Consider the following 20,572-nt stretch of genomic DNA (forward strand, 5'->3'; position numbering starts at 1 on the left):
TTTTGCTGTTGAAGCAACATTTTACTGATACCCTTTCGGTTTTCCATTTATCTTTCCTTCAGTTGATGTGGCACCCATCTTCCTTCCTTTAAAATCTTTCCCACTGCTTGTAAACGACCAGAAATTGTTTGCTGAGCAGCGTTTAATCTTTCTGCAAGTAGTTTTTGAGTTTGACATGCATCTTCATTCAATAATGCTTGTATCGATAATTGTTGGTTTTCAAACTTTTTCGGTTGACCTGGACCTTCTTTGACTCTCACATCAAAATCTTCAATTTTAAAGCGTTTAAACCAGTGTTCACAAGTATCTTGCGATGGGGCATGTTCACCATAAGCTTCCCAAAGTATACGATAACTTCCCCCCCACCCCCCAAATTAAATGATGAATTAAAACTTCCTGCAAATGCACTTTATTTTGGCATGAAGTTCAACATTTGTAAGCGTAAAAATATCTATGATGTTAACACCTTCAGCAAATTTGACATGTGAAGTTCTGAAGCTTGTTTTCAATACAACAAAATAGCATACATATCAAATCACATATATATCAACATATGTGTAACTCCACCTATTGAAAAAAATCTGCATCATTAACCACTACACCTAGTACTCTGTACCACTACAGTTCTAAGCACTTTTAGAATTAATCTTCCTAAGAATCCTATTGAATAGGCTCTATTATTATCTCTATTTCATTAAATAAGTGAGGCATAGATAGGTTAAAGAGCCTCACTCAAGTCGCAAAGTCAGAAAGTGTTGGAGCTGGAATTCAAACATGGTGAGCCTGGTTCCAGAAGCTAATCACTATCCTAAGGATGGGGTTCAGAACATGCTACCCCCAAATATGGCACCTTGGAATATTGAGTATTTTAAACTGAAGGAATTTGAGAAAGCAGGAAAGTCACTTTGATCTTCCCTACCCTCACCCTGTGGTAGGCAGTTGACAGACATGAGCAGAGCAAGGACGATAGGCCAGGTACAGAGGTCACGAGAGTGGAAAGCCCCAGGTGCCCAGCAAAGGAAAATTGTAGGGTGGGATGCTCACACCTAGGATGACCTTTCTTCACCTAGCATATCATGGTCATGCACTTTGGACCCCCAGACCTTTCCTCCCTAGACATAACATATGGCCCTCAGTTGTATTTCAGCTCCAGTCCCAGAAAAGCAACCAAAACAGCCATACTCACCTCAGGACCAGCAACATTGGATAATGACCCTCTGCCCCCTTCCCACCAATCAATCAGTGGAGACCTAGACCCTGAAAGCACACACCTGGAAAGCTGCTGAATATTCCATTGAGATCCTCCTCGGAACTGCCCCTAAAATCTCCACCCTTAAAACCCTTAGAACTGAGAACCTAGTGTGCTTCCCTCTCCCAGCCCCACCCCCGCTCCGAGGAGCATACAGGAGCCTGAGCCTTTCTCTTCTACCTCCCCATGCTCACAGGCTCCATACCATTACCTTCCAAGCTCCAGGGCCCTTCCTGTAGTTCTATAATGTGTTTCCTAAGCCCTTTCCCCCACCCCCTATGAATTACTTCTTCCACCTCTGTGATTTTATACATAAATGTTCTCTTATAGTTTGAGTCTTGGCCCTGAATTCTTTCCTAGCCAGAACCCAAGTACCCAGGTCAGCTCTGACCCCACCGGTCTAACACCTGGTGTCATTCCTCTACTGTTCTGTCTTTAAATTTGCCATGCTTTCTTTTCTTTTGTTATTGATTACAATATTACAGAAATATTCTCCCACACCAGGTCTTCACCACATTGTTGTCTGTGTCCCTGGACTATGCCTGTACATATATATGTTGTTTGGTTAATCTTTTCCAGCCCCCTCTGAGACCTGTCAGTCTTCTTTTGAGAATATCTTCTCGTTGTTTCCATCCATAACTCTGTTCTCTCATTCTTCCTGAAGTCCGCACTCCAAATGGATGTGAAATGGGGAGTCTTCCAAAGGAAAAGTGAAGTAAGTGTGGATCTTACCCAATCTGGTCTCCTTTCTTCAAGGGTTGAATCCCCTCTAATTTCCATTTGCTTTGGGTTTTATTCAATGCTTTCAAACTACTGTTTTTATTGTTGCTTTAGGTTTGTCCAAAGTTTATTGTCATTATTTTTAGAAAGTATAAGCTACTAGAAGTTGGGAGACTCTAATTGTTTTATGTTGAATCAAAGTTAAAAACAAAGTCATTACCTTGGGATTAAAAAACCTCTTATGAATTAGAATGTTGTTTGATCTGACATCACCTCCTCCTACTCTTTATTGTATTTATTAAGGTCCAGAAACAGTGTTTTCTGCCTGTTCCTTGAATGGACTGTGTAAATCTTGCCTGGCAACCCTAGATAAATGTCTATCTCACATGTAATTTTATCTTCTGCCCCGCCCCGCGGGTAAGTCAACGTGGACCCTAGAGGGGGAGTGAGAATGAGGGGACAAAAGACACAAGAGATGGAGACAAGACAGGCTTTCTGATCAAGTCTCGTTTATTGCAGGGTAAAAGAGGGCAGATATAGACAGGGAGAATGAGGAAGTTCCTCCAAGGACATGAGCGGGTAGCTAAGCAACTAAACCGCAGATGTCAGGAATAGGTTATCTCAACAGAGAGCATCCTGTGGTGCAGCTGTGTCCCAACCGCAGGATGTTTGATAAGCAGAGCTTGAGCAATAGCTGTCATGAGTTGTGGAAACAAAGTATCAGAGGCCATCCAGGTGCATATCTGGGAGTACAGTTTCCCATAGGTCCCCCTTTATTATTTTATATTGGCCAGGGAACGTTCCTTGAGGGGACTGTGCCTGTCTTAGGTCGTGAGATCGCATATATCTGGCCTCTATGTATCTTACCCATCATGGGCTAACTGGGCAGCTATTGGCCCAGCGCCTGTCTTAGATTGTACGGAGGTCTTATTTTGTTTTTCGGGTATAGTCTCCAGTTGCCCGTCATTGGCTAACCAGCCCAGCTCACCAAGGGTACGGGAGAATAGTTTTACTTTCAGACAGCATCTGAGTAAGTCTCCACGTACACGTCCCTATCGGCCATTTCAAGTTTGTGGTAATGGACCTGTATGAGTTTCATTTTGATGGCTTCTATTTGTTGTTTAAGAAATGCCATGAGTTTGTTGAATAAAAAGGGGCCTAGTGATAGTAGGATCAGAAAACCAAGCCAGGGTCCTAACAAGGGAAGGAGGTAGGGGAGGAATCCATTCAGCCCACTCCAAAGGGGGTTCTGGAACAGCTCCCTTCGCCTCTTTACTAGGTCTTCCTGTAATTTCTTGATCTTGTCTCAGACTATTCCTTATTTGTTGACGTAGAAGCAGCAGTGTTCCTTCTCTGCAGTTGCAATGGTTCCCAACAGCTTCAAGAGTAGCTCTTGCTTGCTTATCGGGGGTTCCAGTCCACCATCGGCCACAGGTATCAGGATGGACAGTATTCCTTATATTAGGATCTGGGTAGTTATTTCCATGACCTGTGGATAAAGAGAAACTCATCTCAGGGAGAGTCTTCTTCCCTGGAGTCTGTTAAGTTGTCATCATTCTCAATGTTCTTATCTACTTGTTTTACTAAGCGTTCAGGGAGCCATCTGGCCAATTTCATTTCTTTGGAGTAGATGCATAGGGATCCTCGGCCCAGATAAGCACAGGGTCTGGCCCGTGCCCTGAGTTGTTCAGGGGATCCTTCCACATTATGGAAGCGAATTGTGTCTTAGTTTCTGTCTGCCAAAATCGGGTAACTGCCGATAACCCATCAGTATCCAAGTTTAAAAAATTAAGAATAAAAAGTGCATGTGAGATTAGATTTCTGGGGGACCCCTTGATGGGTTACCATTCCCACTTTTTTATTTTATCTATAGTAATTTTGAGGGTGAGGTTAGCTCTCTCTACAATACCTTGACCTTGAGGGTTATATGGGATGCCTGTTATGTGGGTAATGTTCATTTGTTTGCAAAATTTTGAGAAACTGGAGCTAGTGTAACCAGGACCATTATCAGTTTTGATTTGTTGGGGGCAGCCGAGAACTGAAAAGGCAGTCAAGAGGTGAGCTATTATATTTTTTGTAGCCTCTCTGGTTTGTAGAGTTGTGAATATAAACCCACTATAAGTGTCAATGCTGACATGTATATATTTGAGATTTCTAAATTCAGGGAAGTGTGTGACATCCATTTGCCACAATGCATTAGGAATTAAGCCATGTGGGTTTACCCCCAGGTGAGGGGTAGATAAATGTAGAGCATAAATAGGGCAGGTTTTAACAATTTGTCTTGCTTGTTCTCTGGTAATATTAAACATAAGCTGAACAGTGTGGGCGGGTGTTAAGATGATGTAATTGATGGGCTTATTTGGGAGGGGCTATCCATAGTTAGTGAGTAGGCTGATGTGGAGGGACAGGTGGCCAGGTCTGCTAACTGATTACCTACTGTCAGTGGCCCAGGCAGGTTAGAATGGGCACGAAGGTGTCCAATAAAAAAGGACTCAGAACTCTTTTTTTTTTTTTTTTTTATCAAATCTTTTAATTGGCAAAATAGTTTACCAGCCTGAGAGCTATGTTTTATTTGTCTGCACGTTTCTAATTGGGGTACGGCCTGGGCGATCAAAGTGCTATCTGTGTATAGATTAAAGGCCTGCGTGGGTAAGGCTGAAAAAACTGATATGACAGCATGCAGCTCGGTTATTTGGGCGGAAGAGCTACTGGTCTGAAATTGCATAGTGTTAGAGTCCCAAACATAGGCAGCTATGCCTGTAGAGGAACCATCCGTGAAAATGGACAAGGCCTCGGGTAGACGTTTTGCAGAAGTGATTTTTGGAAAGATAAAATCATGTCTATTGGCAAAATCAATGAGCTTGTCTGGAGGATACTGATTATCTAGGGAGCCCGTGTAGGAGGCAAGAGCGATTGGCCAGAACTCGGTAGCTTGTGTTAGCCAGTCTATTTGTTCTTTGGAATAAGGTTGAATGATAATGTTAGGTTCCTTTCCAAAGTAACACTTGCCATGATCTCTACCCATCATGATCAGGTTGGAGACTGCTCTATAGTAAGGGTTTAAGACCCGTTTAGGAGATGCTGGGAGATGAACCCACATAAGAGGCGCTGTCTGCCAGAAAACTGCAGTGGGGGAGAGGGTGGTCTTGCATGTGATGCATTGTAGCGGAGAATCATAGTCCATAAAGGTGATGGTCTGATTTTGGATAGCCTGTTGTACTGTGGCAATGGCTTTACGCCCTTCATCAGTAAGTTCCCTCGGTGAGGTGGGACGGCTGTCTCCTTGGAGGATATCATATAAAGGCTTAAGTTCATGTTTAGAAAGCTTTAAATAAGGCATAAGCCAATTTATATCTCCTAATAGTTTTTGGAAATCATTTAAAGTTTTTAAACAGTCTAGTCTAAGGATTAGTTTCTGAGAGGAAATAGTGGACCCTCTCATTTGGAAGCCAAGGTAAGTATAAGGGTCTTCTAGTTGGACTTTATCAGGAGCAATTTGTAAGCCATGAGATTTTAGTGCCTGCTGGAGATCAGCATAGCAAATTAGAACTTCTCCAATTTTTCCCACTACTAACATGTCATCCATATAATGAATGATATATAAGTTAGGCCAACGGTCTCCAATAGATTGAATGGCCGAGGCTACAAAAGACTGGCATAGCATAGGGCTATTTGCCATGCCCTGAGGGAGGACTTGCCACTGGAACCTATGCATTGGGGCATAAAAATTAATGGAGGGGAGACTAAATGCGAAGCGTTTTTGGTCATCAGGGTGTAAGGGGATGGTGAAAAAACAATCTTTTAAGTCTATTATAATTTTGTAGTACCCAAGGGGTATAGCTATGAGGGAGGGAAGGCCCGGTTGTAAGGCTCCCATTAAGACTATGGTTTTATTAACTGCTCTAAGATCCTGGAGAAGTCTCCATTTTCCTGACTTCTTTTTAATGACAAAAATGGGAGTATTCCAAGGGGAATTGCTGGGGATAATGTGACCAGCTTGAAGCTGTTCCTGCACCAGCTGCTGGGCTGCTGACAATTTTTCATGGGACAGGGGCCATTGATCGACCCATACTGGATCATCTGACAGCCAGGTAATCTTGTCAGCATGGCCTGCAGGAGTGTCAATGACCCCTATGGAAAATGGCCGAGTCCTGCCCGAGGGGGTCGAGGAACTGGCTCAATGGGGTATTCCCTGTGGAATTTTTTCCTAATCCCTTCCCCGGTTTATATCCTTGTTTAAACATTCGAAAAGTGACAATTTCATTAGGGCTACAAATGATCATCCCTAGCTGAGCTAGTAAATCTCTTCTCCACAAATTGATGGGGAGCCTAGTGATAATATACGGCTGGATAGTACCTTGGTTACCTTCCTGGTCCTTCCAAGTCAGAAATTTGGAACTTCTCTTGAGGTTTCTACTTTGCCCTATACCTTTGAGGTGAGTAAGAGTGTCTTCTACTGGCCATGCTTGGCGCCAATCTTCCCCTTTTATGATAGTTACATCAGCACCCGGGTCAACTAGGCCAGAAAACACTTTCCCGTCTAACCATAAAGTCATTAGGGGCTTCTGGGTGGAAAGTACTTCAGACCAATAGACATCAGATGAACCAAATCCCTGAGGACCTCGGGCATCAGTGAGTGCTTTGTTAGTAGTAGAGAGGAGAGGAATGAGTAATAGCTGAGCAAATCTCTGACCTGAGGGTATAGTATTAACGTTTTTAGGGGAGGAGACCATTACTGTGATCTCTCCAGTATAGTCCTTATCAATTACTCCGGGGTATACTAGAAGCCCGCTCACAGTGCTACTACTTCTACCAACTATGAGTCCAAAGGTTTCTTTAGGTAAGGGCCCAAATACCCCTGTCGAAAGCTCCTGAACCCCATCTCTGGAGTTAAGACTGTATGGGTTATGGAACTGAGGTCCAACCCGGCACTTTCTGCTGTTGCCCGGAGGAGGCCTGAAATGGATTGTTGGTCGCCTGAACGAAGCTGACTGCCCCATAAATTTGTTTGTGTTTGGGGGCCTGGGGCGGGCCCCCATTCCCATTTCCCTGGTTCTGACTCTGTGGTATAGGGAGGGGTTGGCCCTGGGCATCCTTTTTTTATCTACATTCATTAGCCCAATGTTTTCCCCTCTTAAATCTAGGGCAGAGCCCTGGGGCAGGTGACTTAGAGGTTGCTGTTTTACCTGCTTTGCAATCCTTTGCAAAATGACCAGTTTCCCCACAGCTGAAACACTTATTTCTGTTCTGGTGAGATAAGAACTGTCTGACTGTAACCTTGCATGGCAGCAGCCATAGTAAGACCCTGCTGATAGGCGGCTCCTATATCTGATCAAAGGCGGATGTAGCCAGATAAATCAGTTTTCTTTTTATAAGGGCGAATGGCTGCTTGACATGCCGCGTTAGCGTTCTGAAAAGCAAGTTGTTTAACGAAATCAGTCCCTGCCTCAGCACTACCGAAAATTCTACCTGTAGCTGTAATGAGGCGGTGGACAAAGTCAGCAAACGGCTTGTCGGGCCCTTGCTTGATACCAGTGAGTGAGGCGCTCACGTCCCCTTTAGAGGGTATTTTTCTCCAAGCCTCAGTAGCTGCCGCCTGGATTTGAGCAAAGAGGCCTGCATCAAACTGCATTTGTTGGTCACTGGTAGCATAATCCCCCTCTCCAACTAACATATCTTATCTCCAGTTATTTCCAGCCTGCACATTGCGTCTAGCAGTGTCGGGGCAATTTGCTACATACTCTGATTTCCATAATAAGTAGTCGCCTCCCAATAGGGTGGCGCAGCCAAGGACTGCCAATCTCCAGGGGTGAGCCAATTTTCTGATACTGATTCTACAATAGCCATGGTATAGGGTGCAGTAGCACCATAGTGGGCTACAGCTGTCTTGATTTCTTTTTTAACTTTAAAGTCAAAACCATTATGGTGTCTCCATACCTGCCCTTGAGCATCAGTGGTCTCTGTAATGGGGAAAGCCTCTACATCCTCATGCTTCATAGAAACCTCAGGTTTAGGTTGAATCTTAGGCTTGGGCTCTATATTGTTAATTTCCTCAGCTTTGCCTGTCTTTAATTCTTCGAGTTGCTGGATTAGTTCTTGATGTTCTTTTTCTAATTTTATTTGCTCTTTTAAAAATAGAATTTTGTCTCGAGTTGTTTTTGAGGGTCTATGGCAGGACATGCCAAGGCAGGCGCACTAGGTGCAGGGGTATAGGGAGGAGGACTCTGGGCTAGGGGTGGCCAGTCAGGATTATGGTATTTGGCTGCCTCCTCCTCAAGATCAGCCCAGTCATTGTCTCCTAAGTCATCTGAGACCGGGAGGACATGTTGAAGGGGGGGATAAAGTTTCCTTTCCTTAGGTCTAGCCCCCGGAGATCACTTATCACTGGAGGGAGACGGGGGCCTGAGGGTATGACTAGGGGTTTTTTCTGGCCTCTCCACTACGGAGGCGCCCTGTTCTTGAGGTTTTACTTGTGAGTCTTTTTCCTTTTCGGGGTGAGAACTATCGTCCTCACTATCAAATGACATTAAATCCTCCTCCTCCTTGGGTTTAGAATTTTTAAATTTGGGGGAAACTTTACCCTTTCTCCCCTCCTGTCTCAGTACTTCTTCCCCTGCCTCAATCGCCCCTGCTACAACTGGGTCTTTTTATTTTTGAGATAAAATTTCATCTATGAAATTCCAGTAAGAGAAAGCAGTGATTGGGACCTTCTCCGGACCAAAAGTCTGATAATAGTCTTTAAGGGCGTCCCCTACCCGTTTCCATCTTTTGTCATCAATAGTACCTTCTTGTGGAAACCATGGACAAACATCCTTAATATAATCAAAATATCTTAATAATTGTTTTACAGAAACCTTTACCCCTCGTGCCTTTAAAGCCTTTTCGAGTCCTTCTAGGAACATTTCATGCTGACTTATTTCTTGTCCCATAATCACTGTTCAACTTACCGAGGTTCAGAAGAAACAGCAGGTTCCAGTTTAATCTCGTCCTCCTCTTAGTTTCTCTTTTGCCGGCTTCTCTGAATAGCTTTCTTCACGGAGTCCCTCGTGCTCTGGCCCACGTTGGGCGCCACTTGCCCCAGCCCGGGGGTAAGTCAACGTGGACCCTAGAGGGGGAGTGAGAATGAGGGGCAAGAGACACAAGAGATGGAGACAAGACAGGCTTTCTGATCAAGTCTCGTTTATTGCAGGGTAAAAGGGGGCAGATATAGTCAGGGAGAATGAGGAAGTTCCTCCAAGGACATCAGCAGGTAGCTAAGTAACTAAACCTCAGAAGTCAGGAATATGTTATCTCAACAGAGAGCATCCTGTTGTGCAGCTGTGTCCCAACGGCAAGATGTTCCATAAGCAGAGCTTGAGCAATAACTGTCATGAGTTGTGGAAACAATGTATCTTAGGCTTCCAGGTGCATATCTGGGAGTACAGTTTCCCACAATCTTCTTTCTCTGCTTCTTTTTCTCCAAAGAGAGAGAGAAGGGACTGATTTGAGAACTGTTGATCAAATATAAAAGCTTACTTTCACATAGCATTACTATAAGCAAGGCAGAGTGCTAGAAGATTTAATGAATAATTTTATTTAATACTAAGTAAATCCCTATGAGGTAGGTGCTAGTGTTATTTCCATCTCAAAGAGAAAACTATAGCTTAGAGTGGTTAGCTATCTTATCCAAGCCATCCAGATACCAAGCAAAACATCTGGAACTCTGGGCTGCCTTTTTATTCTTTATGTAGTGGAAATGTGTATGTGCACATGCGTGTGTGTCCACTTGGTAGCAAGCAATTGCGTCTTCTTTGTAGAATATTGCATACAGATGTTATCTGTCATTCGAGGCTGTCCATCATTTGAACACCATCTTCATGTTTTGATGGTGTCTCGCGTATTGATGACCACTTTCCCAATGTAGAATCCAGAAAACTTCATTTTCCTGGTCTACCTTTAAGCAAGGCTTAATATGATTTTGCAGATCCATCAACTTGTGACTTCAGAATTAAGCAGTGTGAGGAAATTGGCTCTGAGTGGGCCATGCATTGTTCTGGCCTCAGTAGTGGGAAATTGTGGGTTCCCTGACCAGAGTACACCGGATGTTAAAGACCCATTTGCCATAAGCGTGTGCAAAGGCAATGACACAGCAGTATCATCAGTATACACACTGCGAAGGCGCACTCTTAATATAACCCACCTGTTTTAACACTGATGTCACCAATTGGCAAGAAGCCTCCTTTGAGCTAGTATAAAACGAGCTCCTGAACACCTGATGGCTGGCTGCTTTGTTTGCAATAAAGCATGTGCCACCTACCTGCGGCTGCTTGTGTCTTCTTCCAGTCCCTGGCTTCCAAGTAAGTCCTGTCCCTAGCAGAGGGGCTGACTCAACAGTTTTGTCAGTGAGTTATACCAGTCACAATAGATCTGAGTTCCTAGAAACTTGTGTGTGGGCAGAACAGTTGTGGCAGCAGCAGCAGTTTCCTCATATGTCCAGTCCTACAGTGTGGTCTTCCTATTGTTATTGGAAGCTTTTCTTCAAGTCTACATATCTGGCACTTCTAACAATTCTATTAACTGCTAAATTTTCTTTAATAAATTTGTTTCCTGATTCAAAAAGCCAGAATGGAATCGTTTGCTTTCTGTGAGAGCTCTGATATAACCATATTTTATGGTAAATGAATATTTTTAAAAACCATTTCATCTAAACCATTTGAATCCAGGAGTAACGCATAATAAAAAACATATTATGGTTAAGGGAGGTCTCTTCTAAACTTTAATGAACTAGAACAGGCACTGATTTTTTTTAACAAGTTATTACTTCTATATAAATAAATTGTCATTATTAGTTAATTTTAGAACTGAATCATTGCCAGTAAAATTGTTGAAAAACTACATTCTAATGTCATAGAAATATTGTGTCATTCAGTAATAAGCATAACAAAAAAAGTCTATGTGCATTTTGAAATAGCAAACATTTAAAAATGAGTCTCTAAATGTATAAGGGAATAAATTATTATATTCCTTAAGAATATAATTACTCTAAAACTAAGAAGCTATATTCTTTGTTCTTCCTCCCACAAATATCCAGATGATAGCTATTCTCCATTTATTTATAAAAATCATGTAAAATCTGTTTATTTCAATTATTCATAGGTTAATCATCACAATGAAATCTTTACTGAGCCTAACTGGGACATTTGGTAAAAGAACAACAACAAAATCAACAACAACAACAACAACAACAACAAAACTTTAGTTCAAAGTAGTCAAATTACTTCACAAATAGCCTCCTATGGTTGGCAAAAGAAAGGGAGTAATCATGATAATGATAATAGGTTTTGCTGCAAAATATTATAGAAAAGAAACCCCCACACAAAATGAGTTGGAATTCCAAGCTTCATAATTATAATTAATGTACTAGGTAACTTTTACACTGGCTTATGTTGATTAATCACTTTCTCCCCAAGCAAATCAAAATAATTAATCAGTTGACTAATCCACAGCAGTCCAGTTAGGATGTGACATTTTCAAATAAAAATATAGAAACAAAAATTTAAAAAAAATAGAACCTGAATATTGCTTATAAGTAAGTTTTGATTTGTGATTGACTTCACAGAAATGAAACCCATTACAATTTCTTTCTCACCAATGGCAATATGACTTACTAAAAATAAAACCAATAAAATTTCACCTTAGAAATAGAGGATTATAGAAAATCATGATTTATATAGCTATCATATTAATAACTGATTCAGAAAAACAATACATTCTACCGGTAATTGTATGTTTTTTTTTGTTTTTTTTGTTTTTAAGTGTGCTAGGGAGAAGGATATACACTCTCAAACTAGCTACCTATAAATTACTAGTTATTTAATTGCAAAGGTGAAAACATTGCCTTTATAATAAAGAAAACTGGCAGACATCACTGTATCTGTGGTAAAGAAGTACTCTTAAGCCCTAGCTAGTTTGGCTCAGTGGATAGAGTATCGACCTGCAGAGTGAAAGTTCCCAGGTTTGACTCTGGTCAAGTGCACATGCAGAAGGCAGCCAATTAATAATTCTCTAATCAATGATGTTTCTAGCTCTCTCTCTCTCTCTCTCTCTCTCTCTCTCTCTTCCTCTCTGAAATAAATAAAAAAATAAAAGAGTGTTTTTAAGACCATAGGAAGAATATTTTGCTATTCATGGTAATAAATAAATGCCAGTGTCTACTCAACTAAAGACTATCCCCAACAATAGGCTGTAGTGTAATTGAAATGGACCAGACAGCTACTGTATGTTCCAGAGTATAAGACAACCCCCTGATTTTACAATTAAAACATAGGTTTAGGCCTATATTCGCTGTTTAAGACTACCCCCCACTTCCGAGGCAACACCATTTCTTTTTTTAATAGACCGCCTCTCTGACTCTGGCCAATCTGAGCAGGCTGTTTATTAGAGCACAGTGTTGTCTTATATGCCGGAAAATACAGTATTTGTCAACACAAATCCGAAAAACTGAGTATCATACAGTATCAAGAATTTACTCATTTATTCAATGACAATCATGTCAACATCTTTTGAACATGATCACAACAATCCAATTCCTGAATTTCCTGGTGAATTTCTTGTGACTCCATTTCTTTCAGAATCACTAGACCAAAACTCTCATGTTTGGCCTAGGGGGAAGGGGGTGGGGGCTTATTTTTGGGGGACACCTCATATTTCACTCAGAAGGAAACCTGCAAGTAGTTCTTATTTTCAGAGGAAGTCTTATTATCAGGGAAACGCAATACTTACTGGTCACTGGGCCCTGAGGGCGAGCTTTCTGCTGCATTCTCAGGGAAAGCCCTTCATGAGGACAGGGGACCTTCTTGCTGGCATCCATTCTGGACCAGGGGAAGATGGGGCTTTTGGGGCCACTGGGGACCCCAATCCTCATTCACAGGGCCCCATGGCCTTATCCACTGGACCACTTCCGGGTGTTGCCTCTGGTCCCAATCCATTCTTGCCTTGGCCTCTTCTGGCTGATCATTGAGCCAGCCCCCCAAAACCCCAGCCTCCTTGTTTAGGTGGCTGCTGCCTGGCAGCAGGCCAAACAGCCAGCAGGCCTTCCCCCCACCTCTGCCCCCCTCCACACCACCCCATATCCCTGGCAACCAACATATCTCCTGCTTAGGTCCAAATTGCCTGCACTTCACCTGGCACTGCCCCCTTGTTGACATGACAGCCTTCAGCTGTTCACCTGGCTCCGCCCCCCTCATTGACATGAAGGCCTTCAGCACTAGGCCTGGCCCTGCTCCCTTGTCTCAGAAACCCCGCCCCCGCATTCATTGGACCAATGAGCAAGCAACATTGGCCAGGCTGCCCTGCTCCTCACAACACAGGGTGTGTGTGTTTGTGTGTGTGTGTGTGTGTGTGTGTGTGAGGGGAGGGCTACAGCTCCACCTCTGGAAGTGTTGTTCAGTGCCAAAAAGCCCAAAGGGCAGATGGCCTTCTGCTCACAGGTTGCCTGCCACCCAGGGCCCAGTACATAAGCATGGAGAGGCCAGCCCCAACTTTTCGACACCCATGGGCCTCTGTGAGCCTCGGAGGTCCCCACCACCCACACCCCCGGGCATCTCACAACGGAGTGTCCTGCCACCCCCAAGGCCCTGACTATGGGCTTTGACATCAGGGAGAGAGCTGTGTCCAGTCCCCCAAAATCACTTTCCACTCTGAGGGCACTGACCCGCCCCTACTGAGGTACCCTGTTTCCCGGAAAATAAGATATTTTCTGATATTAATTTTTGCTCCAAAAGGTCCGCTAGGTCTTATTTTCAGGGATTTCCTTATTTTTCCATGAAGAAGAATATGGTACACATTTGTTGTTAAATGAAAATTAAGGAAATTTATTACATGTGTAGGGTACGGTGGTATGGTACTGTATTTTCCAGCGTATAAGACGAACCCTAATTTTACTGTTAAAACATAGGTTTAGGCCTATATTTGCTGTATTAGACTACCCCCCACTTCCAAGGCATCACCAGTACTTTTTTTAATAGACCGCCTCTCTGACTCTGGCCAATCTGAGCAGGCTTTTTATTAGAGCACAGTGTTGTCTTATATGCCTGAAAATATGGTAGTTGTCAACACAAATCTGAAAAACTGAGAATCCTACAGTATCAAGAATTTACTCATTTATTCAATGACAATCGTGTCAACATCTTTTGAACAGGATCATAACAATCCAATTCCTGAATTTCCTGGTGAATTTCTTGTGACTCCATTTCTTTCTAAACTGTCATGTTTGGCCTAGGGGGAAGGGTGGGGGGCTTATTTTCGGGGGACGCCTCATATTTCACTCAGAAGGAAACCTGCAAGTAGTTCTTATTTTCAGAGGAAGTCTTATTATCAGGGAAACGCAATACTTACTGGTCACTGGGCCCTGAGGGCGAGCTTTCTGCTGCATTCTCAGTGAAAGCCCTTCCTTGAGGACAAGGGACCTTCTTGCTGGCATCCATTCTAGACCAGAGGAAGATGGGGCTTTTGGGGCCACTGGGGACCCCCATCCTCATTCACAGGGCCCCATGGCCTTATCCACTGGACCACTTCCAGGTGTTGCCTCTGGCCCCAATCCATTCTTGGCTTGACTGCTTCTGGCTGATCATTGAGCCAGCCCCCAAAATCCCAGCCTCCTTGTTTAGGTGGCTGCTGCCTGGCAGCAGGCCTCACCACCAGCAGGCCTTCCCCCCACCTTTGCTCCCCTCCACACCTCATGGTATCCCTGTCAACCAGCATATCTCCTGTTTAGGTCACAATTGCCTGCCCTTCACCTGGCCCCGCCCCCTTGTTGACATGACTGCCTTCAGCTGTTCACCTGGCCCTGCCCCCTCATTGGCATGAAGGCCTTAAGCACTAGGCCTGGCCCTGCTCCCTTGTCTCAGAAACCCCGCCCTTTCAATCATTGGACCAATGAGCAAGCAACACTGGCCAGGTTGCCCTGCTCCTCACACCACAGGGTGTGTGTGTTTGTGTGTGTGTGTGTGTGTGTGTGTTTGTGTGAGGGGAGGGCTACAGCTCCACCTCTGGAAGTGTTCTTTGGTGCCTAAACGCCCCAAGGGCAGATGGCCTTCTGCTCACAGGTTGCCTGCCACCCAGGGCTCAAGTACACAAGCATGGGGAGGCCAGCCCCACCTTTCGGACAGCCATGGGCCTCCATGAGCTTCTGAGGCAACCACCGCCCACACCACGGGGCATTTCACAACGGAATATCCTGCGACCCCCATGGCCCTGTCTATGGGCATTGACATCGGGGAGAGAGCTGTGTCCAGTCCCCCAAAATCACTTTCCACTCTGAGGGCACTGACTCGCCCCTACTGAGGTACCCTGTTTCCCCGAAAATAAGATATTGTCTTACATTAATTTTTGCTCCAAAAGGTGTGCTAGGTTTGATTTTCAGGGATTGTCTTATTTTTCCATGAAGAAGAATACGGTGCACATTTCTTGTTAAATGAAAATTAAGGAAAATTATTACATGTGTAGGGTACGGTGGTACAGTACTGTCTTTTCCGGCGTACAAGACGACCCCCTAATTTCACAGTTAAAACATAGGTTTAGGCCTATATTCGCTGTATAAGACTACCCCCCACTTCCAAGCCAACACCAGTTCTTAATAGACCGGCTCTCAGACTGTGGTCAATGTGAGCAGGCGTTTTACTAAAACACAGTGTCATCTTATAAGCCAGGAAAATATTGTAGTTATTCTTCTGTGACCCTTTTATTTTTCAAAATACTTTGTCAATTTTTAGTTGCTTTATTATATTTCATTGAGAACACCACAGGAAGCTTCAGTGGACATTCATCAGCCATAGAGTATGTAATGTCCAAAACCTCTTAGTTTTTACATGTCTAAAAACCTTAATTCTTCTTTTATAATTATTCTGACATTCCAGGAAACCACCAAAAAATAAAGAACCCTATTGCGATTTAAAAAAAAAATAATAATAATAAAAATGCTGTCCTTTTGAGTGTTAAGCTGTTAACAAGGATAACTTCAACTAAATCACCAAAGCAGTTGGGCCCAATATCAAGCATACGTGCATTGTCACTTTTATATACCCTACACTGATGATTCTTTTTTTTTAATTTTTTAAATTTTAAAAAACATATTTTATTGATTTTTTCAGAGAGTAAGAGAGAGAGAGAGGAAGTTAGAAACATTGATGAGAGAGAATCATCGATCAGCTGCCTCTTGCACACCCCCTACTGGGGATACGCCAGCAACCAAGGTACATGCCCTCGACCAGAATCAAACCCAGGACCTTTCAGTCCTCAGGCCGACACTTTATCCACTGAGCCAAACCGGTTTCAGCAATGATGGTTTTTTTTTATTTTATTATTTCTTTATTGATTAAGGTACAGGTATCACATATTTGTCCTCATCCCCCCATTCCCATCCCAAACCCCTCCCCACGCATGCCCCCAACCTCCAGTTGTCCATGACCACTGCTTAGGCTCACATGCATGCACACAAGTCCTTTGGTTGATCTCTCCCCCTTATCCCTCCCCTCCCCTACCTTTCCACTGAGGTCCGACAGTCTGATGATGCTTCCCTGACTCCGGGTCTGTTCTTGTTCATCAGTCTATGTTGTTCATCATTTCCCCTAGATGAGTGAGATCATGTGCTATTAGAAATACACTTATAAGAACCAAAATTGAGACAAGCAATAATGGTTATGCTGAGAGGCAAATGAATCAGTCTGTAGTGACTTTCATTCTGGGCCAACAGTTCTTTTGAGTTCCAATTTCTATATCAAACAGTTCCTTATGTGTACATGTCAGCAATGATATTTCAGTTCTGGATGGTGGGCAAATGGTGGTAATGCAGGTGATGATGATTATTCAATTATTATTCTAATACTTTTTATCTTTATGGTAAAACTTAGGGGCAAGTTTATAGAAACATAGAAGTATTGATACTAAAAAGTTATTTCAGATTTTGCTTCTTTGTTGTAATCATTATTCTTCAGTGTGTTGCAGATCGGAGTTTCTCCTTATGAAAGTGACCCTGAAAGCTACTGTAAACTTTTTGCTGTGTAAAAAGATTGAATGATGGTTACCAGATAGGAAGGAAGTTCAGAAGAATAGGTGCAAAATGGAAAGGGATTAAAATATGCAAACTGCCAAGACCGGTTTGGCTCAATGGGTAGAGCGTTGGCTTGGGGTCTGAAGGGTCCCGGGTGCAATTCTGGTCAAGGGCATGTACCTTGGTTGCGGGCATATCCCCAGTAGGGGGTATGCAAGAGGTAGCTGATCGATGACTCTCTCTCATCGATGTTTCTAACTCTCTATCTCTCTCCCTTCCTCTCTGTACAAAATCAATAAAATATATTTTTTTAAAAAAGATATGCAAACTTCCAGTTATTAAAATTGTCACAGGGATGTAAGATATAGCATGGAAAATACAGCCCATAATATTGTAATAACTACCGTGTTTCCCTGAAAATAAAACATCTTCTGAAAATAAGACCTACTTACATGTTTCCTTCTGAGTGAAATATAAGGCATGCCCCCTAATATAAGGTCCCCTAGGCTCTATCTCAGAATGAAAATTAATTTACTGTATTCTAACATGGTCCCCCCTCCCATACATACCCTCCCTCCCCAGAGTTTTGTGTCCATTGGTTGTACTTATATGCATGTATACAAGTCCTTCAGTCTATCTATTATTTTCCCCTGATCTCCATACCCTACCTGCTGTAATTTGACAGTTGGGGGGGGGCGGCAATGTTAAAATATGTACACAGATAATAATTTAATAGAAAAAAAAGAAAATTAATTTACTGTAAACTGGTCACTAGGGCCGCCCTGACTGGTGTCTAGCAACCAGTGATGTTAAGTGGAGTGCTGATGTCACTGCTGTGTGGAGGCAGAGCGGAGGTCGGAGTGAGTGGTGAACAAGGGGCTGGAGAGAGGAGGAGACTTTCAAAGATGCGTGAAGAACAGGAGGATTAGAGCAGACTGCACAGGTGGTGAGTGCTGGTCTGTCTCTGGTGACACACTACCTGATGCTTGCAGCAGCCCTCATGATGACTCAAGGTTCTCAGTCAGTGGCAGACCCTGCTCCAGCCCAGATCCAGGCCCCAGCAAGCCCAGTGACAGTCCCCAGGTAGGCCCCAGAGGGTAAATGTCTGATAAAGGGGTAGGGAAGATGTCTGGTGAAGGTGTTCAGTGGCACAGGAGTGGGGGGAGGGGGATTGTTACGAAGCGAGTCCCCAAGAGATGGACCACCGGAGCCAATTTGATTAAGCATGCTAGAATTTATTACAGATTCGAATCTGGACTCAAACCATGGCTGACGCAGTAGCCGGTAAACACCCAGGTAAGAGCCCTGATGGAGGGGCAGTCCCTCCAGAGCGCTCACACAAAAACACAGATAAACACACACCTACCGCGGCCAGTCAGGCTCTTCGGAATGGGGGTCCCTCATGGTCCTGGCTGGGGATTCCAGTCATGATCCCCAAGGACCACCAGGGAGCCGAGTCCGATGCAATAAACAAAAGAGCCATCTCTCTGCTAGCATAGGCTATCCCACTCATGCTGGCAGCATGGCGGAAGAGAGCGAATATCGCCCAGTCCAGGAGTTTTATTCAGGTAGGTGATGTCACTGGCTAACCCTGATTGGCCCCTCAGGACTAAATTCTAAAGACTGGGGACGGCCTGCAGGGTTGGTTTCCAGTCACACTCTGCTTGACATTGGATGTGGCCCTATCTTGCCCATAATATAAAAGCAGAACTAAAGGTTATCTACAGTTGAGTCAATCTCCTGTAACTACCCTATTGTTTAAGCAAGCAATCGAAGGTAGAAGTCAGATAGCAAGGTTAAAATTCAAACTGCAGTTTTTACCCAAGTATGAGTGCTACCATATTTCAGGGATCACTTAAAATGACACAGGAGGATCAGAGGAGGCAATCAAAAAATGACACAGAAGGATCAAATGGGATTACTAAAATGGTAATCCCCCCTCTGATTCTCCTGTGCCATTTTGATTCCCCCCTCTGATCCCCTCTGTATCATTTTAAGGGATCCCCCTTCCCCCACCTTGATACCCCAATTCCTTTTTTTTTCCCCCCTAGAAATGAGTGCAAAAAGAAAAGGTACTCCGTGGAGTACAAGAAAGGAATTATGGAAGACTCTTGGGGCCAAAATCTTACTGCTTTCTGCAAAGAGAAGATGTTGAGTATCCAATTGGTCCAAAAATGGCGAGCTGAGTATGGTAACCTCATTGAACAAGTGGACAAGGGAAATGCTAAAAAGCGCAAGTGTGGATCAGGTCAGCAACCATTATTTTCTGAGCTGGAAGACCTGATCTGTGAATGGGTTGCTGACAGGAGAGCAAAGGCTTTGGTTGTGTGCTGGAAACCAAACATTGTCTCACTAATAGAAAGAGGCTGGTCTACCCTGAAGCTCTGAAAGGTCAGAGCCAACCACACCCTATCTAATTGAGACAATAGTAACTGAGGCAACTTCCCCATCTTGTAATCATGTAAATCCTTACTGATATGATAATTTGCTTATTACCTGCCTAAGGGCTATGGGTGTTTCCCAAAGTTGCTTAAGGATAATGGGTGTATCCCATAGCAGCCTCAATAAAAGAGATAGCAAGGCCAGAGCCTAGTGGAGTCTCCCCACTAGAGGTTGACTCCCACCTGGTCCCCCATTTGTCCCAAATTAACTCTTTTCTTGTCACTCTCTTCATTTTAGTGTGTGGCCTCCTCCAGAAACCGGACCGAGTAGGCCCTAATCACGAGGGTCGAGTTAAGCGTTCCCACAGTTGTGAATAGGGATCAGATTCAAGAATTTGCCCTTGCAATGGCACCACAGTTTGACATAGCCCCTGAAGACTTCAAAGCATCACAACACTGGCTGGATAATTTCCTTCAGTGAAGTGAACTGTCTTTAAGAAGATCTACAATATTGTTTAGGTTGGAAGATACTCAAGTTATTAAGCGAGCACTTGCATTCAAGTCCTTTATTGATGATGCTGACTTCTCTAAATACAATCTTTCCAACATGATTGCTATGGATGAAACTGCAGTGTTTATGGGCCAATCATCTCTAACAACAATTGAACAGCGGAGCGCCTCCTAAGTGCACATTCCCTCCACTGCTTACGGAAGTGCACATGTTTCCTGTATTTTGGCAATTGATCTGGATGGCACAAAATCCCACCTTTAATCATTTCTAAGGGCAAGAAGGAAAAGATTGAACGTGTTTTGGGCGTTTTTGTTGTTGAAACTGAAAAAGCCTGGGCCACATAAGCAGTTATAAGGAAGTGGGACGATTAAATCTGCCTCTTTTTATGGGAGGGAGCCAAAGAGGTCTGCTAGTCTGGGATGCAGTCAGCACTCACCACGCTAAAGACATGAAGACATTTTTTCACAAAAGAAAAATAGATCAGATAATGATATCCGCAAGAAAGACGGCCTATCTCCAGACTCTTGATATTGGAATAAGCAAGCCATTCAAAGACAATTTGCACATGGAAATTAATGACTACATTGAAATAGAATGGAAAGAAATCAGTGTGGAAACCTAAACTGCAAGAAGTTGTGACTTGGGTGAAGAATTCATGGGAGAAAATCACTGACAGTTGCATT

Source organism: Pipistrellus kuhlii, unplaced genomic scaffold, assembly GCF_014108245.1.
Source record: "Pipistrellus kuhlii isolate mPipKuh1 unplaced genomic scaffold, mPipKuh1.p scaffold_m20_p_54, whole genome shotgun sequence".
Classification (NCBI taxonomy): domain Eukaryota; kingdom Metazoa; phylum Chordata; class Mammalia; order Chiroptera; family Vespertilionidae; genus Pipistrellus; species Pipistrellus kuhlii.